At 41.7% G+C, this 23,518-nt stretch overlaps 1 protein-coding gene across 1 annotated transcript in view; it reads right to left on the reverse strand.

The window, feature by feature from the left end:
• Positions 1 to 23,518, reverse strand: part of LOC129862155 (extracellular serine/threonine protein kinase FAM20C-like) — a 112,166-nt gene that overhangs the window by 48,633 nt on the left and 40,015 nt on the right. The gene's annotated exons all lie outside the window — the stretch shown is intronic.

Here is a 23,518-nt window from a genome sequence, read left to right on the forward strand (position 1 = left end):
CACGAGCCATCTGAGTCATCCGTCTGCCACGAGCCATCAGAGTCATCCGCCTGCCACGAGCCATCAGAGTCATCCGTCTGCCACGAGCCATCAGAGTCGCCCGTCTGCCACGAGCCATCAGAGTCGCCCGTCTGCCACGAGCCATCAGAGTCGCCCGTCTGCCACGAGCCATCAGAGTCGCCCGTCTGTCCCGAGCCATCAGAGTCGCCCGTCTGTCCCGAGCCATCAGAGTCGCCCGTCTGTCCCGAGCCATCAGAGTCGCCCGTCTGTCCCGAGCCATCAGAGTCGCCCGTCTGTCCCGAGCCATCAGAGTCGCCCGTCTGTCCCGAGCCATCAGAGTCGCCCGTCTGTCCCGAGCCATCAGAGTCGCCCGTCTGTCCCGAGCCATCAGAGTCGCCCGTCTGTCCCGAGCCATCAGAGTCGTCCGTCTGTCCCGAGCCATCAGAGCCGTCCGTCTGTCCCGAGCCATCAGAGCCGCCCGTCTGTCCCGAGCCATCAGAGCCGCCCGTCAGTCAGGAGCCGCCAGAGACGCCCGTCAGTCAGGAGCCGCCAGAGACGCCCGTCAGTCAGGAGCCGCCAGAGACGCCCGTCAGTCAGGAGCCGCCAGAGACGCCCGTCAGCCAGGAGCCGCCAGAGACGCCCGTCAGCCAGGACCCGCCAGAGACGCCCGTCAGCCAGGACCCGCCAGAGTCCCTCAGCCAGGACCCGCCAGAGTCCCTCAGCCAGGACCCGCCAGAGTCCCTCAGCCAGGACCCGCCAGAGTCCCTCAGCCAGGACCCGCCAGAGTCCCTCAGCCAGGACCCGCCAGAGTCCCTCAGCCAGGACCTGCCAGAGTCCCTCAGCCAGGACCTGCCAGAGTCCCTCAGCCCGGAGCTGCCCCTTCATTTAGGTGGGTTTAGTTGGAGGGTGGTTATTGGGAGGGGGATACGGAAGCGGGGAGTGACTATGGTGGGGTGGGGACCTCGCCCAGAGCCGCCACCGTGGACAGACGCCCACCCAGACCCTCCCCTAGACTTTGTGCTGGTGTGCCCGGAGTTCGCACCTTAAGGGGGGGGTTCTGTCACGTTCCTGACCTGTTTTCCTTTGTTATGTATTTGTTTTAGTTTGGTCAGGGTGTGAGTGTTGGGTGGGCAGTCTATGTTTTCTATTTCTATGTGGGGTTTTGTGTTCGGCCTGGTATGATTCTCAATTAGAGACAGATGTGTATCGTTTGTCTCTGATTGAGAGTCATACTAAGGCAGCCAGGGTTTCACTGGTGTTTTGTGGGTGTTTGTTTCCTGTGTTAGCGTTTGGGCCACACAGGACTGTTGCAGGTTAGTCACGTTTGTTGTTTTGTTAATTTGTAGTGTTTGTTGGTTTGCCATTAAAATCATGAATACCTCCTACTCCGCATCTTGGTCCGATCCATGCTCCTCCTCGTCTGAGGAGAACGACATTGACAACCTTTACACATTGTAGGATTTTTAATGAATCAATTGCAAATTATGGTGGAAAATAAGTATTTGGTCACCTACAAACAAGCAAGATTTCTGGCTCTCACAGACCTGTAACTTCTTCTTTAAGAGGCTCCTCTGTCCTCCACTCGTTACCTGTATTAATGGCACCTGTTTGAACTTGTTATCAGTATAAAAGACACCTGTCCACAACCTCAAACAGTCACACTCCAAACTCCACTATGGCCAAGACCAAAGAGCTGTCAAAGGACACCAGAAACAAAATTGTAGACCTGCACCAGGCTGGGAAGACTGAAGCTGTGCTAACATAATTGCAAAAGGGTTTTCTAATGATCAATTAGCCTATTAAAATTATAAACTTGGATTAGCTAACACAACGTGCAATTGGAACACAGGAGTGATGGTTGCTGATAATGGGCCTCTGTACACATATGTAGATTTTCCATAAAAAATGATCCGTTTCCAGCTACAATTGTCATTTACAACATTAACAATGTCTACAGTGTATTTCTGATCAATTTGTTATTTTAAAGGACAAAAAATGTATTTTCTTTCAAAAACAAGAACACTTCTAAGTGACCCCAAACTTTTGAACGGTAGTGTATTTCTTATATATTTCTTTTACTTTGAGATTTGTGTGTATTGTTGTGAATTTCTAGATCCTACTGCACAGTTGGAACTAGGAACACAAGCATTTCACTACACCCGCAATTACATCTGCTGAATATGTGTATGTGACTAATAACATTTGATTTGATTCGAAGTGGTTACATACATTATTAAATCTCTCCATATCCCAGTCTGTTGTCCCCACTTGCTTCAAGATGCCCACCATTGTTCCTGTACCCAAGAAAGTGAAGGTAACTGAACTAAATGACAATCGCCCTGTAGCACTCACTTCCTTGACCCACTACAATTTGCATATTGCAACAACAGATCTATGGACGACGCAATCACCATTGCACTGCACACTGCCCTATCCCACCTGAACAAGAGAAATACCTATGTAAGAATGCTGTTCATTAACTACAGCTCATCCTTCAACACATTAGTGACCTACCTCCAAGCTCATAACTAAGCTCAGGGCCCTGGGTCTAAACCCTGTGCAACTGGGTCCTGGACTTGCCGACAGGCCGAACCCAAGTGGTGAAGTTAGGCAACCACACCTCCTCCACTCTAATTCTCAATACGGGGGCCCCACAGGGGTGCTTGCTCAGCTCCCTCCGATGCTCCCTGTTCACTCTTGGATGCTTGACCACGCACATCTCCAACTCAGTCATCAAGTTTGCTGACAACACAACAGTGATTACCAACAACCATGAGATAGGGAGGAAGTGAGAGCCCTGGCGGAGTGGTGGCAGGAAAATAACCTCCCCCTCAACATCAACAAAAGGAAGGAGCTGATCAGGGACTACAGGAGACAGCAGAGAGCGCATGCTCCCATCATCATCAACAGGGCCACAGTGGAGAGGGCCAAAAGCTTTCAGATCCTTGGTGTGCACATCACTGACAACCTGAAATGGTCCCATCACACAGACAGTGTGGTGAAGAAGGCGTAAAAGCGCCTCTTCAACCTCAGGAGACTGAAGAAATTCGTCTTGGCCCCTAAGACCCTCACAAATGTCTACAGATACACCATTGAGAGCATCCTGTCGGCCTGTATCACCGCCTGGAACGGCAATTGCAGCATCAGCAACCGCAGGACTCTCCAGAGGGTGGTACGGTCAAGCCCAATGCATCACCATGGAAACACTGCCTGCCCCCCAGGACATCTACAGCACCTGGTGTATATAATTTCTCTCATTCCATTTCCAGTGCATCATCATCAAAGCCACCAGTACATTATTAAGGGATTACATTTAATGAAAATGCATTTGATTAAAAACGTAGCTTGAGAACGCGATTAAGCTTTTCAAACAGGCTATTAACATCCAACTCTGAGCTGTGGAGAAGCAGAGTGTGGAGTGTCTCTCAGCCCAGCCTAGTGATGAGGCTTCACTGTGGGGCTGGTGAAGAGAGATAGAGGGCTCTATGGTGCTAACAACACCTAAAGGATATAATATAACTTACTACCCTCAGGGATGCAGTTAAGTGTTAATCAACACCAGCTGATTATAAAACGTATTTATAAGTATCATAAAATAAAGTGTAACCAAATTATTTTAATTATTAAAGGTGTGAAACATGAAGGTACTTAATTTAATATTTTTTTGTTTTTGTTTACCTTTATTTAACTAGGCAAGTCAGTAAACCCTCTCTGGTACCAGTGGGACGGTAGCGTCCCACCTCGACAACAGCAAGTGAAATTGCAGGGCGCCAAATTCAAAACAACAGAAATCCCATAATTAAAATTCCTCAAACATACAAGTATTATACACCATTTTAAAGATAAACTTATTGTAAATCCAACCACAGTGTCCGATTTCAAAACGGCTTTACGGCGAAAGCACACCAAACGATTATGTTAGGTCAGCGCCTAGTCACAGAAAACCATACAGCCATTTTCCAGCCAAGGAGAGGGCTCACAAAAGTCAGAAATAGCGATTAAATTAATCACTAACCTTTAGTGATGGCCCTCACAGGACTTCATGTTACACAATAAATGTGTGTTTTGTTCGATAAAGTTCATCTTTATGTCCAAAAACCTCAGTTGAAATTGGCACGTTATGTACAGTAGTCATTGTCTCAAACAAACATCCGGTGAAATTTCAGAGAGCCACATAAAATTACAGAAATACTCATCATAAACGTTGATGAAAAATACAAGTTTTATGCATAGGATTAAAGATAAACGTTTTGTTATTCCAGCCGCCGTGTCAGATTTCAAAAAGGCTTTGTGGCAAAGCACACCACGTGATTATGTTAGGTCAGCGCCTAGCTACAGAAAACCATACAGCCATTTTCCAACCAAGGAGATGTGTCACAAAAGTCAGAAATAGCGTTAAAATGAATCACTTACCTTTGATGATCTTCATCTGGTGGCACTCCCAGGTCTCCATGTTAGACAATAAATGTTCATTTTTTTCGATAATGTCCCTCTTTATGTCCAAAAACCTCCGTTTTGTTAGTGCGTTTAGTTCAATAATCCAAAGGCACAATGCGCGCTCTCAACATCCAGACAAAAAGTTTTAAAAAGTACAATAAAAGTTCGTAGAAACATGTCAAACGATTTTTTAAATCAATCCTCATGTTGTTTTTGTCATAAATAATCAATAATATTTCAACCGGACAAAAGCTTCGTCAATAGAAAAGGAGAAACAAGAAAGGCGCACTCCCGATCACACGCTGGACTCATGTCTAGAAATGTCCACTGTCCACTCATTGAAAGTGCTATATCTCCCTCATTTTTCAGAGTAAAAGCCTAAAACAATGCCTAGAGACTGACCACGTGTAGAAGAAGCCATAGAGATCGTGAACTGGGTCCTAAGTCTTTGTATGGTGGATAGGCTTTCAATGGAAAAACAGCCTTTCAAAATAATAGTACTTCCTGGATGGATTTTCCTCAGGTTTTCGCCTGCCATATCAGACTCACAGACTGAGTATGATGAGTATTTCTGTAATTTTATGTGGCTCTCAGATTTTAATAGTTTTGGAAAATTTAGAGTGTTTTCTATCCAAATCTCAGGCAGTTTAATTTGGGCGCGCTTTTCATCCAAAATTCCGAATGCTGCCCCCTACCCTAGTGAACTTAAGAACACATTTTTATTTACAATGACGGCCTACCCCGGCCAAACCCTAACCTGGACGACTCTGGGCCAATTGTGCTCCGTCCTATGGGACTCCCAATCACGGCCGGTTGTGATACAGCCTATAATCGAACCAGGGTCTGTAGTGATGCCTCTAGCACTGAGATGCAGTGCCTTAGACCGCTGCGCCACTCAGGAGCACGTCTTAACCCCATGATGAATGAAGTCTGGAATCAACAACTAGTTGTATCATTACGTTAAAGTAAAAGTGTTGTCATGACTCTCTCTCTTTGGTGAGGATCAAGGGTGCCAGATAAGCTAGGCCAATGGCTGACAGATAGCCAAATTCTCTCTCTCCTGTTGGAGTTGGCACAGTTTTGACTTAACAACCAGATCGTAAATACCTTGCAGAAACTCTCCGTTTGGTTCTGCAGTATTGGGAAAGAAATCCTTTGTGTTACAGAAGAGAGACTCTTGCCCAAAACTTCAAACATCAGACAATGGACACTGGGATAATATACTTCAACATCCAAATGTTGGGGATGATGAGGGATGGAATATGGGAAATTAGTATCTCTTTTGCCATTAACATGATCAGAAAGACGTTATAACGGAAACATCGTAACTTTAAGAGCTTTCACAATGTATATTTCAGATTTACATCTAAATGTTGTAAACCGTATATGATTAAATATGTAACTATTTGTGAAAAGATAGCAATGTGATTTCAGCCTTCTAAATGAGAATAGTTTTTCTTGCAAAACTTGTGACAGTCAGTAGCCATGCCCAAGTGAGCTCAGAGTTTGTGTCAACATGATGGAACCGCCTTTCAGGCCAGAGTGCTTAAGAAAACTCGTCACGAAATGTACATTAGACAAGCAGGCAGATGGTGTAAGCCGGACGTCACGAAAAGGTTAAAACTACAAGACCAGAAAATGATAATGATATGGCGAGTAGTTCGATGCAAGTCTCTGGATGTCCATCAGAGGTCACAATGTCCTTCTTAGTTGTAGGCTTCTTTTGTTCTGGAGTGTTGCATTTCTAAATCTGAATGAGCGGTTGTTAGGGTGCTAAATATTCATATTTACGATGAGCGTAGTTCGAAATGTATGTACGATAAGTCCACTCTCTTTGTCTCTCCTGTTCTTTATCTTTCCCCACCTCTTTCCATTGTGTAACGACACATCAGAGGTGTACCACACAGTGGTAAAGTGGGAAATGGGAAAGTAAGATCCTGCGAAACTCTCAACGAGTGAAGGTGAAGATTAGACCAAACATTCTCAGTCTGCAGCTGGGTACTATGAAGTAGTCTAGGACAATTGACCAAGACAAAAGGGAATCTTGGTCAATTGTCCTAGACTACTTCATGATGTGTCGTTACATTGTGACATTGTGACCTCTGATGGACATCCAGAGACTTGCATCGAACTACTCGCCATAGATGGAACTACTCGCCATAGGTGGTTTCAACAGAGAGACAACAGAGAAAGACATCTACAAGTAAATATATGTTGCATTTCTAAATCCGATGAGCGGTTGTTAGGGTGCTAAATATTCATATTTACGGTGAGCGTAGTTCCAAATGTATGTACGATAAGTCCACTCTCTTTGTCTCTACCGCCCTTCTTCTTTCCCCACCCCTTTCCATTGTGTAACCAAACGGCCGTGTTTTTGTTAGTCCACTAGGGACTTCTCATTGCCTTATGTTAGTAATCAATAACATATACAGTGTGTGTGTTTATGTATTTCTGTGTGATTATTTAGTTAGTTAGTAAATAATTAAGCTAATTTGTGTATCGCTGATTCATCACTTAGGTTAGGGTTTGTGCAGATTAACCTGTTGGGGATGGGGGCGCTGTTTAGACTATTTATGCTAATTGGGTAATTTTTGAAACGGCTTCCCACAAAATCCTTGATCGTACAATATGCATATTATTATTATTATTGGATAGAAAACAGTCTATAGTTTCTATAGGAGTTGAAATTTTGTCTCTAAGTGGAACAGAGCCCATTCTACAGCAATTTCCCTGACATGGATTCAGATTTCAGAAATGTTGGCCACTGTTCTGAAGTCAGTTAAAAGGGCACTGATATTGCTATGACTATACGGACACTTCTTACGTCTTCCCCTGGATGCCTTTACGTGATGACGATTCCAACGGGGTCGATTGCGCGTTCACAGGCCCTACAAATGAAAAAACCCTGTAGCTAGCAAGTCTTTTCTTGGTGCGTCACGCGCGTGGAAGACACCGACCCTTTCCTGTTCCAAGCGTTAGTTTAGCCTGTTATATTTCTCCGGTCATCTTTTCACTCGTTATAGGAGTTACAAACATCATGAAGTAGTTAATTTAAAGCGTTTTATAGCAATTTATATCCGTTTAGTGCGATTTTGGGACATTTATTTTTGAAACGATGTGAATAGTTGGGCACGCTTTTCAGTTCATCCCGAACGCAGTTGGCATTTCCACATGGCAAGAGGACAGCTTTCCACCAAAAGACGATTTCTCCCAAGAAAGGATCCTTTGCCCAAGATACTGATGGAAGAACAGCTCAAGGTAGGACATTTTTATTATGATAAATCGTGTTTCTGTCGAAACATTTTAGTGGCTTAGGACGCCATGTTTTTTGACGTAGCTTCGCTTGGCGCAAACTGTATTGAAAAGTAAGGATAAATTAAAAAATGTAATAACGCAATTGTATTAAGAATTAAATTGTCTATCAATCCCTGTCCACCCTATATTTTTTAGTCACGTTTATGAGTATTTATGTATAAGAGTAGATCACTGTCTAAGTGGCGCAAGGACAAATTCTGACCAGCTGAGTTACATTTCACATTGTCTAACCATGATTTTGGTGGCTAAATATAAACATTTTCGATCAAACTGTATATGCATGTTGTAATGTGATGTTACAGGAGTGTCATCGGAAGAATTCTGAGAAGGTTAGTGAAAAAATTAATATCTTTTGGCGATGTTGACTTTTATCGCTCACTTTGGCTAGAATCAATGCTGGGCTGCTAATTGCTATGTGCTAAGCTAATATAACGATTTATTGTGTTTTCGCTGTAAGACACTTAGAAAATCTGAAATATTGTCTGTATTCACAGGATCTGTGTCTTTCGATTCGTGTATGCTGTGTATTTTTACGAAACGTTTGATGATTAGTAGTTAGGTAAACACGTTGCTCATTGTAATTATTCTAGTCCATTTGTGATGGTGGGTGCAATTGTAAACTATGAAGTCTACCTGAAATATGCACTTTTTTCTAACAAAACCTATCCCATACCATAAATATGTTATCAGACTGTCATCTAATGAGTTTTTTTGTTGGTTAGGGGCTATAAATATCTTAGTTTAGCCGAATTGGTGATGGCTACTGGTGTTGGTGGACAAATAAAAGATGGTGGATTATGCTAATGTGTTTTTAGGTAATAGATGTACATCTTTACATATTGTGTCTTCCCTGTAAAACATTTTAAAAATCGGAAATGTTGACTGGATTCACAAGATCTGTGTCTTTCATTAGCTGTATTGGACTTTAATGTGTGAAAGTTAAATATTTTAAAAATATATTTTTTTTGAATTTCGCGGCACTGGTTTTTCAGTAGGGGGGGGGGGGGGGGTGCCGCTAGCGCCACGCTGATCCTAGACAGGTTAATTATTACATGATTAATTTAATCGAGTAATAATTAAACGTAGAACGTAATTATTCAATGAATACCAGTCATCACATAGTCATGTCCCGACAGTGTTATATTAAAGTGTAGGTTTCTATTTAATTTAATCATAAGGGATTAATAATAGGCCGTGGTTATGGATACAGTGTTTTCGCCAAAGCCACACCCCCACTCCGGAAATCTCTTACTTAAGGATCCGGATCACATTGGAACGAAATGCAAAAATCACCGAAGCTGGAGACTCGTATCTCCCTCTCTAACTTTAAGCATCAGCTGTCAGAGCAGCTCACAGATCACTGCACCTGTAAATAGCCAATCTGTAAATAGCCCATCCAACTACCTCATCCCCATACTGTTATTTAGTTTTTTGCTCCTTTGCACCCCAGTATCTCTACTTGCACATTCATCTTCTGCACATCTATCACTCCAGTGTTTAATTGCTAAAGTGTAATTATTTCGCCACTATGGCCTATTTATTGCCTTACCTCCCTTATCTTACCTCATTTGCACACACTGTGTATAGACTTTTCTATTGTGTTATTGACTGTATGTTTGTTTATTCCATGCGTAACTCTGTGTTGTTGTTTGTGTCACACTGCTTTGCTTTATCTTGGCCAGGTGGCAGTTGTAAATGAGAACTTGTTCTCAACTGGCCTACCTGGTTAAATAAAGGGGAAATAAAATAAAAAAGACATTCTGCGCATGTGTTATTTTACGCACACATTCGTTTTCTAAAGTAGCTGCTGCACACACTCCCCCTCTTCAGTTTATCTCTTTTCTCCCAGTCTTCTGAACAATGATGACTTAGCCTTTGTGTCTTCCTCATATTTCTAAACAGCTGAAATAAAAACCCTGCGCAATTTTAACAAACATTCGTAAAACATACTGTATATCATGAAGGCTACAACCTTGTCTCTCTGTCTGTTGTAACCAATATTGCAGTTGCACAAGAAGGATGCAGTCCCTACACTTTGGAGAAACAACAATCAATGTTTTGTGTGATGATGTAGGATAATCTTTATAGTTGCTGCCATATCATAGTTCCTGAAAAAGCAATACTTGACTGATTGTCTGTCTGCCTCCTGAGCAGCTTAGCCAATGTTTACAATGATGATGAAAAAAGTAAGTTCAATCACTAGACTGCGTGTCTGTGTCTTGCTGCGCTCCATCTCTGGGCAGCCAAACCTTCTAGGCAGCCAAACCTTCTAGGCAGCCAAACCTTCTAGGCAACCGAGCATGTATGGGGGCTGGTGAAAAGAGTCTGACAATGGGCAAGTTTGTTTTGCATCACCCTGTGCCGTAGTTATGCCATACAGTACGTATGCTGATTTCGTGGAGAGAGTAAATAGCTGCATGTAACTAACTCAACATCAATGAACTTGAAGTCACTAGACTGCCTGTTCGTGTTGTGCTTAAGTTTGTAATACTGACAACAAAGTTTGTATGAATATGGCGATAATGCATTTTGTGTAAAGCATGTAAATAGCTGCATGTAGCCTACTCCCCTCATGAAGAAATAACATGACATTCCTCTTATGCTTAGTGATGAATGGAATGCAATAGTTCGAACAGTTTTGTGTACAACATGAAGTTTGTAGGCTTCACCAGTGACCATTAGTGTGGGCTGAGGGGGCTGTGGGTTATGAGTCAACCCAGACATCACTAGTGACCATGACAAAGGCGATCAAGGAGGAGGGAGCGGCAGTGGAGTACTCAGCACAGCAGCTACGTAGGCAACGGAGTGGGTACTCAGCTCCATAAAATGAAAATCCTACACATGCACCCAAATACCGTATTTTTAGCCTCCTGGGCAAATTGGAATACTAAAACTCTGTATCCGCAGCCACTCCGTTAATAATAATACACGTACAGCCTGTGGAAGGTAGATGAAAGCTTTCTACAACACCTAAATGATTTACCTTCAACTAAGTCTGAATTTGTCTTGCTAGGTGACCTAAACTGGGACATGCTTAAACCACCTGACCAAGTCCTAAAGCAATGGGACTCCCTAAATCCTTCTCAGATTATTACCAATCCCACAAGGTATGACTCCAAACATCCAGGAAAGGCTACTCTCCTCGATGTTATCCTCACAAATAATGCTGATAGGTATCAGTCTGGTGTTTTCAGTAATGACCTTAGTGATCACTGTTTTACAGCCTTTGTTCGTAATGGCTTCTCAGTGAAACGACCTGTCCTGATTTGTCATAAGCACTTGGTAAAAAACTTTAATGAGCAAGCCTTCCTTCATGACCTGGCCTCTGTAAATTGGTATATAATCAGCTTAATCCCCTCTGTTGAAGACGCTTGGACCTTCTTTTTTTATATTTTCAGTGGTATTGTTAAACACGCCCCCATGAAGAAAATGAGAATTAAAAACAGGTTCAGCCCCTGGTTCAACCATGATCTTGCAGAGTTACTCCACCTCAAGAACTGCATTTGGCGAAAGGCTCGGCACACACATATTCAAGCTGACTGGCTATCATAAAGGCAAATGAGAAATAAGGGCACTCAGGCTATCCGGAAGGCCAAAGTTAGTTACTTTAAGGAGCAGTTCTCTCTCTGTGGGTCTAACCCCAAGAAGTTCTAGAAAACGGTTACAGACCTGGAGAATAAACCCTTTTCCTCACACCTGCCCATGTCCCTTAAAGTTAATGATGTGGTTGTTACTGACAAGAAGCACATGGCTGAGCTTTTTAATCACCACTTCATCAAATCAGGATTCCTATTTGACTCAACCATGCCTCCTTGCCCTTCCAACATTTCCTCATCTCCCACCCCTTCTAATGTGACAAGCCCCGATGCTCCTCCCTCTTTTCCCTCTGCCCAGCTACAAAGTTTCTCCTTGCAGGTGGTCACAGAGTCCGAGGTGCTAAAGGAGCTCCTTAAACTTAACCCCCAAAAAACATCTGGATCAGATGGTTTAGACCCTTTCTTCTTTAAGGTTGCTCCCCCTATCATCGCCAAGCATATCTCTGACCTTTTTAACCTGTTGGGGATGGGGGCGCTGTTTAGACTATTTATGCTAATGTGGCTAATTTTTTAAACGGCTTCCCACAAAATCCTTGATCGTACAATATGCATATTATTATTATTATTGGATAGAAAACAGTCTATAGTTTCTATAGGAGTTGAAATTTTGTCTCTAAGTGGAACAGAGCCCATTCTACAGCAATTTCCCTGACATGGAGTCAGATTTGAGAAACGTTGGCCACTTTTCTGAAGTCATTTAAACGGGCACTGTCGTTGCTATGACTATACGGACACTTCTTACGTCTTCCCCTGGATGCCTTTACGTGATGACGATTCCAACGGGCTCGATTGCTCGTTCACAGGCCCTACAAATGAAAAAAACCTTTAGCTAGCAAGTCTTTTCTTGCTGCGTAACGCGCGTGGAAGACACCGACCCTCTCCTGTTCCAAGCATTAGTTTAGCCTGTTATATTTCTCCGGTCATCTTTTCACTCGTTATAGGAGTTACAAACATCACAAAGTAGTTAATTTAAAGCGTTTTATAGCAATTTATATCCGTTTAGTGCGATTTTGGGACATTTATTTTTGCAACGATGTGAAAAGTTGGTCACGCTTTTCAGTTCATCCCGAACGTAGTTGACATTTCCACATGGCAAGAGGACAGCTTTCCACCAAAAGACGATTTCTCCCAAGAAAGGATCCTTTGCCCAAGATACTGATGGAAGAACAGCTCAAGGTAGGACATTTTTATTATGATAAATCGTGTTTCTGTCGAAACATTTTAGTGGCTTAGGACGCCATGTTTTTTGACGTAGCTTCGCTTGGCGCAAACTGTATTGAAAAGTAAGGATAAATTAAAAAATGTAATAACGCAATTGTATTAAGAATTAAATTGTCTATCAATCCCTGTCCACCCTATATTTTTTAGTCACGTTTATGAGTATTTATGTATAAGAGTAGATCACTGTCTAAGTGGCGCAAGGACGTTTTCTTTACCAGCTTGTCTACATTTCACATTGTCTAACCATGATTTTGGTGGCTAAATATAAACATTTTCGATCAAACTGTATATGCATGTTGTAATGTGATGTTACAGGAGTGTCATCGGAAGAATTCTGAGAAGGTTAGTGAAAAAATTAATATCTTTTGGCGATGTTGACTTTTATCGCTCACTTTGGCTAGAATCAATGCTGGGCTGCTAATTGCTATGTGCTAAGCTAATATAACGATTTATTGTGTTTTCGCTGTAAGACACTTAGAAAATCTGAAATATTGTCTGTATTCACAGGATCTGTGTCTTTCGATTCGTGTATGCTGTGTATTTTTACGAAATGTTTGATGATTAGTAGTTAGGTAAACACGTTGCTCATTGTAATTATTCTAGTCCATTTGTGATGGTGGGTGCAATTGTAAACTATGCCATCTACCTGAAATATGCACTTTTTTCTAACAAAACCTATCCCATACCATAAATATGTTATCAGACTGTCATCTAATGAGTTTTTTTGTTGGTTAGGGGCTATAAATATCTTAGTTTAGCCGAATTGGTGATGGCTACTGGTGTTGGTGGACAAATAAAAGATGGTGGAATATGCTAATGTGTTTTTAGGTAATAGATGTACATCTTTACATATTGTGTCTTCCCTGTAAAACATTTTAAAAATCGGAAATGTTGACTGGATTCATAAGATCTGTGTCTTTCATTAGCTGTATTGGACTTTAATGTGTGAAAGTTAAATATTTTAAAAAAATATTTTTTTTGAATTTCGCGGCACTGGTTTTTCAGTGGGGGGGGGGGGGGAGTGCCGCTAGCGGCACGCGGATCCTAGACAGGTTAACCTGTCTCCTCTCTGGGGAGGTTCCCATTGCTTGGAAGGCAGCCACAGTTCATCCTTTATTTAAAGGTGGAGATCAAGCAGATCCTAACTGTTATAGGCCTATTTCTATTTTGCCCTGTTTATCAAAAGGGTTTGGAAAAACTTGTCAATAATCAACTGACTGGCTTTCTTCATGTCTATAGTATTCTCTCGGGTATGCAATCTGGTTTCCACTCAGGTTATGGATGTGTCACTGCAACCTTAAAGGTCCTCAATGATGTCAACATTGCCCTTGATTCTAAGCAATACTGTGCTGCTATCTTTATTGACTGGCCAAAGCTTTTGATACGGTAGACCATTTCATTCTTGTGGGCCGGTTAAGGGGTATTGGTGTCTCCGAGGGGTCTTTGGCCTGGTTTGCTAACTACCTCTCTCAAAGAGTGCAGTGCATACAGTCAGAACATCTGCTGTCTCAGCCACTGCATGTCACCAAGGGTGTACCCCAAGGCGTGATCCTAGGCCCCACGCTCTTCTCAATTTACATTAACAACATGGCTCAGGCAGTAGGAAGCGCTCTCATCCATTTAAATGCATATGATACAGTCTTATACTCAGCTGGACCCTCCCCGGATTTTGTGTTAAATGCTCTACAACAAAGCTTTCTTAGTGTTCAACAAGCTTTCTCTGCCCCTAACCTTGTTCTGAACACCTCCAAAACAAAGGTAATGTGCTTTGGTAGAAGAATGCCCCTCTCCACACAGGTGTGATTACTACCTCTGAGGGTATAGAGCTTGAGGTAGTCACCTCATACAAGTACTTGGGAGTATGGCGAGATGGTACACTGTCCTTCTCTCAGCACATATCAAACCTGCAGGCTAAAGTTAAATCTAGACTTTGTTTCCTCTATCGTAATCGCTCCTCTTTCACCCCAGCTGCCAAACTAACCCTGATTCAGATGACCACCCTACCCATTCTAGATTACGGAAACATAATTTATAGATCGGCAGGTATGGGTGCTCTTGAGCGGCTAGATGGTCTTTACCATTCGGCCATCAGATTTGCCACCAATGCTCCTTATAGGACACATCCCTCCTCTGTAAAATGGTCATCTCTGTATACCCGTTGCAATACCCACTGGTTGATGCTTATTTATTAAACCCTCTTAGGCCTCAATCCCCCCTATCTGAGATATCTACTGCAGCCCTCATCCTCCACATACAACACCCGTTCTGCCAGTCACATTCTGTTAAAGGTCCCCAAAGCACACACATCCCTGGGTCGCTCGTCTTTTCAGTTCACTGGAGCTAGCGACTGGAACAAGCAGAAACAAACACTCAAACTGGACAGTTTTATCTCAATCTTTTCATTCAAAGACTCAATCATGGACACTCCTATTGACAGTTGTGGCTGCTTTGTGTGATGTATTGTTGTCTCTACCATCTTGCCATTTGCGCTGTTGTCTGTGCCCAATAATGTTTGTACCCTGTTTTGTGTTGGTACCATGTTGGTGTCATATTGTGTTGATACCATGCTGTTTTGTCATGTGTTGCTGCCATACTTTTTTGTCTTAAGTCTCTCTTTATGTAGTGTTGTGTTGTCTCTCTTGTTGTGATGTATGTTTTGTCCTATATTTTTATTTAAAAAATTACATTTTTAAATCCCAGCCCCCGTCCTCGTAGGAGGCCTTTTGCCTTTTGGTAGGCCGTCATTGTAAATAAGAATTTTAATTTAACAGGCCAGTCTATGTCATGGAAAGAGCAGGTGTTCCTAATGTTTTGTACACTCAATGTATAAGCCATGTCTTTAAATTATTCTTAATCTCTAGCGACGAGGACTGTATGTGTGTTTTACAGCGTGGGCAGGAGAAAATCTGGTCTCCTTTAGGAACATACTCTATGTGTCATAGAGCAGGAGTTCCCAAACTTCCCCTGACAGCATTGGGGAACATCCCGCGCCACCCCTGCACTTGCGTGCCACGTCTATTTCTATTGGCACAAACACTGTACATGACACTAACTGTTCACACCCCTCTTGTTGGTGGAGAGACAATTTTGCAGGTTTAAAGCTTATTTCCTCCAATTCTACACATTTTGTCATGGGGCGCAGAATTTTTTTTGCCATTTTAAAGCTAATTTTCTTTCAATTTTATAAATGTTGCCATGTCTTGTGTATTCATGTGATATTCTTCACTCAAACATTATAAAAAAATCTATGGGCTAAAACACCAAGCTGACACGAAGCTGACATGGGCTCGTTGATCTGGACATTTCTGACAAGTTATAAATAGTTCCCTATGATATGCAATGACTGATATGACAACAGGAAAACTGATGATACACTACTCAATTTCTAAATTGCACCTTATGCATTCTACTATTACAACTTTCAAGAGTAAGTTGAAAGCCGGACTGAGTTCCTTTATCCTCTATGACAGTGTGGGGGCGCCCACCCCTGCCGATCCCTTATCCCACAGTTTGGGAACCACTGTCATAGAAGATAATCCATCATTCTTACCCACCATTCAGATGATGGTAGAAGCGTGAAGGTTGAAGAGTGAAGGTAGAATAGCTGCCAGTGTTATTCTAGTTGTGCTGATCGTAAAACTTCTTCTGCATTGATTCATTGATCCACACATAACATAACACCTGCTTCAACCGCTCACAGTTTCAAAGCTGCAATTTAATCCTTCTGATGTTGACAACAAGATTGACGTCAACAATCACCAAGCTTCCAATGCATTTACTTGAATGTTTGCTTTTGTCACGATAACACAATCACCGTCTTCATGTAATTGGAATTGACTATTATTATCCCTGTTACTGCAATGCAGTATAAACACCCACTGCTATTGTTGTTTTATAAATAGAATTGACCCCTGTGTAACAGGGTGTAGTAATGCTCATTGCATCCTTGTGTCTGAAGGTGCTATTCTTTATATTAACTGTATTAGATTCAGTATGAAACACAAACCACATTTGGAAGTTAGTGAAGTTGAATGGAATGGTCTCTGGTCTGTCCCATGAGCTCATTCAGAAGGTGATTCATTTTGATGCAATTTCAAAACAAGCAATTGATGGTCGGAATCCTTACATTCTTCAATGGTCCTAAACTGGCTCAAACCCCTTTTTCTTAGACACTATAGAATTCAGAAAGTGGTTCTACGTTGACAATAGGTTTATGGAGCGATCTCTGTAACTACATGCTATTATCTGAGAGAGAGAGAGAGAGAGAGAGAGAGAGAGAGAGAGAGAGAGAGAGAGAGAGAGAGAGAGAGAGAGAGAGAGAGAGAGAGAGAGAGAGAGAGAGAGAGAGAGAGAGAGAGAGAGAGAGAGAGAGAGAGAGAGAGAGAGAGAGAGGAGAGAGAGAGAGAGAGAGAGAGAGAGAGAGAGAGGAGAGAGAGAGGAGAGAGAGAGAGAGAGAGAGAGAGAGAGAGAGAGAGAGAGAGAGAGAGAGAGAGAGAGAGAGAGAGAGAGAGAGAGAGAGAGAGAGAGAGAGAGAGAGAGAGAGAGAGAGAGAGAGAGAGAGAGAGAGAGAGAGAGAGAGAGAGAGAGAGTTCACAGTCAGCCCACTGACACCCCTATCAGACCACAGCAAAATCACAGTCTACTTAAACAGAGCAATACTCAATCATGAGGCATCAAAGCCAAAGGAACTGAGTAACATTAAGAAATGCTATAGATGGAAGGAATGCAGTTTGGAAACCTACCAAAAAACAATTAGGCAACAACAAATCCAATCCCTTTTAGACAATTTCCCGGGTAAAACGTTCCACTGCAATAGTGAAGGTGTAAACTTGGCAGTAGAAAATCTTAACAGTATATTTGACCTCTCAGCTTCTCTATCAAATCTAAAAATCTCAAATAGAAAACCGAAGAAAATGAACAACATTGACAAATGGTTTGATGAAGAATGAAAAAATCTAAGAAAGAAATTGAGAAACCTGTCCAACCAAAAACATAGAGACCCGGAAAACCTGAGTCTACGCCTTCACTATGGTGAATCACTAAAACAATAGAGAAATACACTACGGAAAAAGAAGGAACAGCACGTCAGAAATCAGCTCAATGTAATTGAAGAGTCCATAGACTCTAACCAATTCTGGGAAAATTGGAAAACACTAAACAAACAACAAAACGAAGAATTAACAATCCAAAATGGAGATGTGGGTAAACCACTTCTCCAATCTTTTTGGCTCTATAACAAAGAATAAAGAGCAAAAACATATACATGATCAAATACAAATCCTAGAATCAACTATTAAAGACTACCAGAACCCACTGGATTCTCCAATTACCTTGAATGAGTTACAGGACAAAATAAAAACCCTCCGACCCAAAAAGGCCTGTGGTGTTGATGGTATCCTTAATGAAATGATCAAATATACAGACAACAAATTCTAATTGGCTATACTAAAACTCTTTAACATCATCCTTAGCTCTGGCATCTTCCCCAATATTTGGAACCAAGGACTGAACACCCCAATCCACAAAAGTGGAGACAAATTTGACCCCAATAACTACCGTGGAATATGCGTCAACAGTAACCTTGGGAAAATACTCTGCATTATCATTAACAGCAGACTCGTACATTTCCTCAATGAAAACAATGTACTGAGCAAATGTCAAATTGGCTTTTTACCAAATTACCGTACAACAGACCATGTATTCACCCTACACACCCTAATTGACAACCAAACAAACCAAAACAAAGGCAAAGTCTTCTCATGCTTTGTTGATTTCAAAAAAGCCTTCGACTCAATTTGGCATGAGGGTCTGCTTTTCAAATTGATGGAAAGTGGTGTTGGGGGTAAAACATACAACATTATAAAATCCATGAACACAAACAACAAGTGTGCAGTTAAAATTGGCAAAAAACACACACATTTCTTCACACAGGGTCGTGGGGTGAGACAGGGATGCAGCTTAAGCCCCACCCTCTTCAACATATATATCAACGAATTGGCGCGGGCACTAGAACAGTCTGCAGCACCCGGCCTCACCCTACTAGACTCTGAAGTCAAATGTCTACTGTTTGCTGATGATCTGGTGCTTCTGTCACCAACCAAGGAGGGCCTACAGCAGCACCTAGATCTTCTGCACAGATTCTGTCAGACCTGGGACCTGACAGTAAATCTCAGTAAGACCAAAATATTGGTATTCCAAAAAAGGTCCAGTTCCAGGACCACAAATTCCATCTAGACACTGTTGCGCTAGAGCACACAAAAAACGATACATACCTCGGCCTAAACATCAGCGCCACAAGTAACTTCCACAAAGCTGTGAACGATCTGAGAGACAAGGCAAGAAGGGCATTCTATGCCATCAAAAGGAACATACATTTCAACATACCAATAAGGATCTGGCTAAAAATACTTGAATCAGTCATAGAGCCCATTGCCCTTTATGGTTGTGAGGTCTGGGGTCCGCTCACCAAACAAGACTTCACAGAATGGGACAAACACCAAATTGAGACTCTGCATGCAGAATTCTGCAAAAATATCCTCCGGGTACAACGTAGAACACCAAATAATGCATGCAGAGCAGAATTAGGCCGATACCCACTAATTATCAAAATCCAGAAAAGAGCCGTTAAATTCTACAACCACCTAAAAGGAAGCGATTCCCAAACCTTCCATAACAAAGCCATCACCTACAGAGAGATGAACCTGGAGAAGAGTCCCCTAAGCAAGCTGGTCCTAGGGCTCTGTTCACAAACACAAACACACCCCACAGAGCCCTAGGACAACAGCACAATTAGACCCAACCAAATCATGAGAAAACAAAAAGATAATTACTTGACACATTAGAAAGAATTAACAAAAAAACAGAGCAAACTAGAATGCTATTTGGCCCTAAACAGAGAGTACACAGCGGCAGAATACCTGACCACTGTGACTGACCCAAACTTAAGGAAAGCTTTGACTATGTACAGACTCAGTGAGCATAGCCTTGCTATTGAGAAAGGCCACCATAGGCAGACATGGCTCTCAAGAGAAGACAGGCTATGTGCTCACTGCCCACAAAATGAGGTGGAAACTGAGCTGCACTTCCTAACCTCCTGCCCAATGTATGACCATATTAGAGAGACAAATTTCCCTCAGATTACACAGATCCACAAAGAATTCGAAAACAAATCCAAATTTGATAAACTCCCATATCTACTGGGTGAAATTCCACAGTGTGCCATCCCAGCAGCAAGATTTGTGACCTGTTGCCACAAGAAAAGGGCAACCAGTGAAGAACAAACACCATTGTAAATACAACCCATATTTATGGTTATTTATTTTCTCTTGTGTACTTCAACCATTTGTACATTGTTACAACACTGTATATATATAATATGACATTTGTAATGTCTTTATTGTTTTGAAACTTCTGTATGTGTAATGTTTACTGTTAATTTTTATTGTTTATTTCACTTTTGTATATTATTATTACCTCACTTGCTTTGGCAATGTTAACATGATTCCCATGCCAATAAAGCCCCTTGAAATGAATTGAATTGTGAGAGAGAGAGAGAGGCAATGACGTGTTGTTTCAGATGAGCCACAGAACAGGGATGATAAAGTGTTTTAATAGGGCGTTGGGACACCACCATTGAGAACAGCTTCAATGCACCTTGGCATAGATTTTACAAGTGTCTGGAAAAATATTACAGGTATGTGACACCATTCTTCCACGAGAAATTCCATCATTTGGTGTTTTGTTGATGGTGGTGGAAACTGATCTCAGGCACTGCTCCAGAATCTCCCATCACTTTTCAAATGGGTTGAGATCTGGTGACTCTCTCTCACACACACACACACACACACACACACACACACACCCTCTTTAAACCCCCTGTGCACCTTTGAGACCCCTCTTTCAAAGTCACTGAGATCTCTTCTTTTAGCCATGGTAGCTATAATAATGGACAACTGGGACTTTTTAAACATGACCCTAAGCGTAATGGGATGTTAATTGCGTACAGTTGTTTTTTTATCGCTTTGGGACTATTTTCACAAGTATGTGGTAAAATTTCACAACTCTTAGTACAAAACTCAAAACAGATCATCAAAAAGGTGTCACGTTCCTGACCTGTTTTATGTTATTTTTGTATGTGTTTAGTTGGTCAGGGCGTGAGTTGGGGTGGGCATTCTATGTTTTGTGTTTCTATGTTTAGGTGGTTGGTAATTAGCCTTATATGGTTCTCAATCAGAGACAGGTGTTTGACTTTTCCTCTGATTGAGAATCATATAAAGGTAGGCTGTTCACACTGTTTGTTTGTGGGTGATTGTCTTCCGTGTCTGTGTCTGCGCACCACACGGGACTGTTTCGGTTTGTTCATTCGTTCGTTTTGTTGTAGTCTGTACCTGTTCGTGCGTTCTTCGTGTTTCATGTAAGTTCTCAGAGTTCAGGTCTGTCTACGTTTTTCGTTTTGTTATTTTGTAATCATTTCAAGTGTTCTTCGTGTTTCGTCTTCGTCTGTCAATAAATCATTATGTATTCACAACCTGCTGCATTTTGGTCCTCCGATCCTTCTCTCCTCTCCTCGTCCGAGGAGGAGGAAGATCTAGACACCCGTTACAAAAGGCAGTTTTTCACAACTTTGAGCACGTTTTCAATTGACTACACAAAATCATACTAACTTTTTCACCTAATCAGTGTCACCCAGAAATACCTTTCATATAAAGTAATTGCCTTTCACAATACACACAATACTTTTCATATGATTCTCTTCTCATTTGTTTAAATACATGTAATACACTAAAAACATACATTTCTTACAGACAGTTCACCTATGTTGCAATTATATATACATTTTTTTCATCAATGATTGTAGAGAATGTCTTCATTGATCACACATTGGATAGATATTATGGAAATTATAGATTTTCAGTCAAATTTGTTGGGTAATGTAAGTGCATTGCCTAATGTGAAAACTGTGTAATCTACTGTAATTAACAGTACTGTACTGTAGCATATTACTTTCAGCACTTCTAAGTGCGACTCTAAAGACATATCTTGCATTGTTTGCTATTGGATTAACTGGTAGTTAAAACGACTAAATTGAAAAGATGTCATTATGTTGTGTTTTAGTGATTAAACCACCATTCTCATTACATTTCACAATAAACATATCTTACAGTACTTGTGACAACAGTACCAATGCAATACAAATAAGGTAATTCACTCAGGAACTACACCTGTGTGAAAGCACCTGCTTTCAGTATACTCATCCCTTCATTATTTTGGCGGTTACCTGTATTTTTCATCTCTCTCCCTCTCAACACGCCGCTTGGCCAATTATGTTTGAATGATTATGGGTAATGGATGGTCTTCCTGCACCCGGCTGATGTATGAACATCCCTATGGACCTCACTTTCTTCTCACACTACAGAGGAACGAACAAGGCTGTCTAATTGTGCTTTCAAGACTACTGGGAACTATGAAGTCAAATCAAATCATAAAGTTAGTGATCTTTAGGTTGCAAAGTCGGAGCTCTAGAAAGATGCCCGAGTTTCTGACTTGGAATCGTATGAACGTTCAAAACTATTTTTCCCAGTTGGAGTAAGTTTTTTGAGAGTTCCCCAGTTAAGAGCGTTGGGCCAGTAACTGAAAGGTTGCTGGTTTGAATCCCCGAGCCGGCAACGTGGGAAAATCTGCCATTCTGCCCTTGAGCAAGGCAGCTAACCCCCAACAACAACTGCTACCCCGATGCCAATGACATGGATGTCGATGAAAACTTCTTCGAGATAGGGGGCAGTATTCGGAAGTTTGGATCAATGAGGTGTCCAAAGTAAACTGCCTATTACTCAGGCCCAGAAGCTAGGATATGCATATAATTGGTAGTATTGGATAGAAAACACTCTAATGTCTGTGAGTATAACAGAACTGATATGGCAGGCGAAAACCCGAGGACAATCCATCCAGAATTGTATTTTTTTTCAGCTCACCACTGTTTAGAATGTCAATGGGAATATAAAAGGAATACCTCCCAGATTGCAGTTCCTAGGGCTTCCACTAGATGTCAACAGTCTTTAGAAAGAGTTTCAGGCTTATTTTTAGAAAAATGAGCTAGAATTTGTAGTTTTTGTAAATGGCTCCCCTTTTGACTGTAGTGTTTGTAGCGCGATGCGGTGAGGGTGCGCACTTCGTTATTTATGTCCGGTAATGACAATACTATTCTCTGTCACTAAATGTTATCGTTTATTTACATATTAGGGTACCTGTGGGTTGATTAGGAACGTTGTTTGACTTGTTTGGAAGAAGTTTATTGGTAATTTACGGGATTCATTTGTATGCATTTTGAACGAGGAAAACCGGTGGATTACTGAGTCAAGCGCGCCAACTAAACTGACTTTTTGGGGATATAAAGAAGGACTATCAAAAAAAAGGACCATTTGTTATGTAGCTGGGACCCTTGTGATTGCAACCAGATGAACATCTTCAAAAATAAGTGATTTATTTTATCGCTATTTCTGACTGTCGTGACGTCTCTGCTTGGTTGAATGTAATGCTTTTGTGTGCGGGGCGCTGTCCTCAGATAATCTCATGGTGTGCTTTTGCCGTAAAGCCTTTTTGAAATCTGACAAAGCGGCTGGATTAACAAGAAGTTAAGCTTTTAAATGATGTATGACTCTTGTATTTTCATGAATGTTAAATATTATGATTTTTGTCAAAAGCCAAAATGTCCACCCAGTTAGGGAAACCCTGGTCTAACACACAGTGATGGTCTACATCAGGCTGTTCAACTCTGGTCCTGGAGGGCCAATACACTTCTGTTTTTGTTTCTACCTGGTAGTTAATTGCACTTACCTGGTGTCCTAGGTCTGAATCAGTCCCTGATCAGAAGGAGAGGATGAAAACCAGAAGTGTGACTGGTTTCAAGATCCAGATTTGAAATTTGAGGGCTACAGGGATGCTCTACAACA

The sequence above is a fragment of the Salvelinus fontinalis genome, chromosome 1, assembly GCF_029448725.1.
Source record: "Salvelinus fontinalis isolate EN_2023a chromosome 1, ASM2944872v1, whole genome shotgun sequence".
NCBI lineage: Eukaryota > Metazoa > Chordata > Actinopteri > Salmoniformes > Salmonidae > Salvelinus > Salvelinus fontinalis.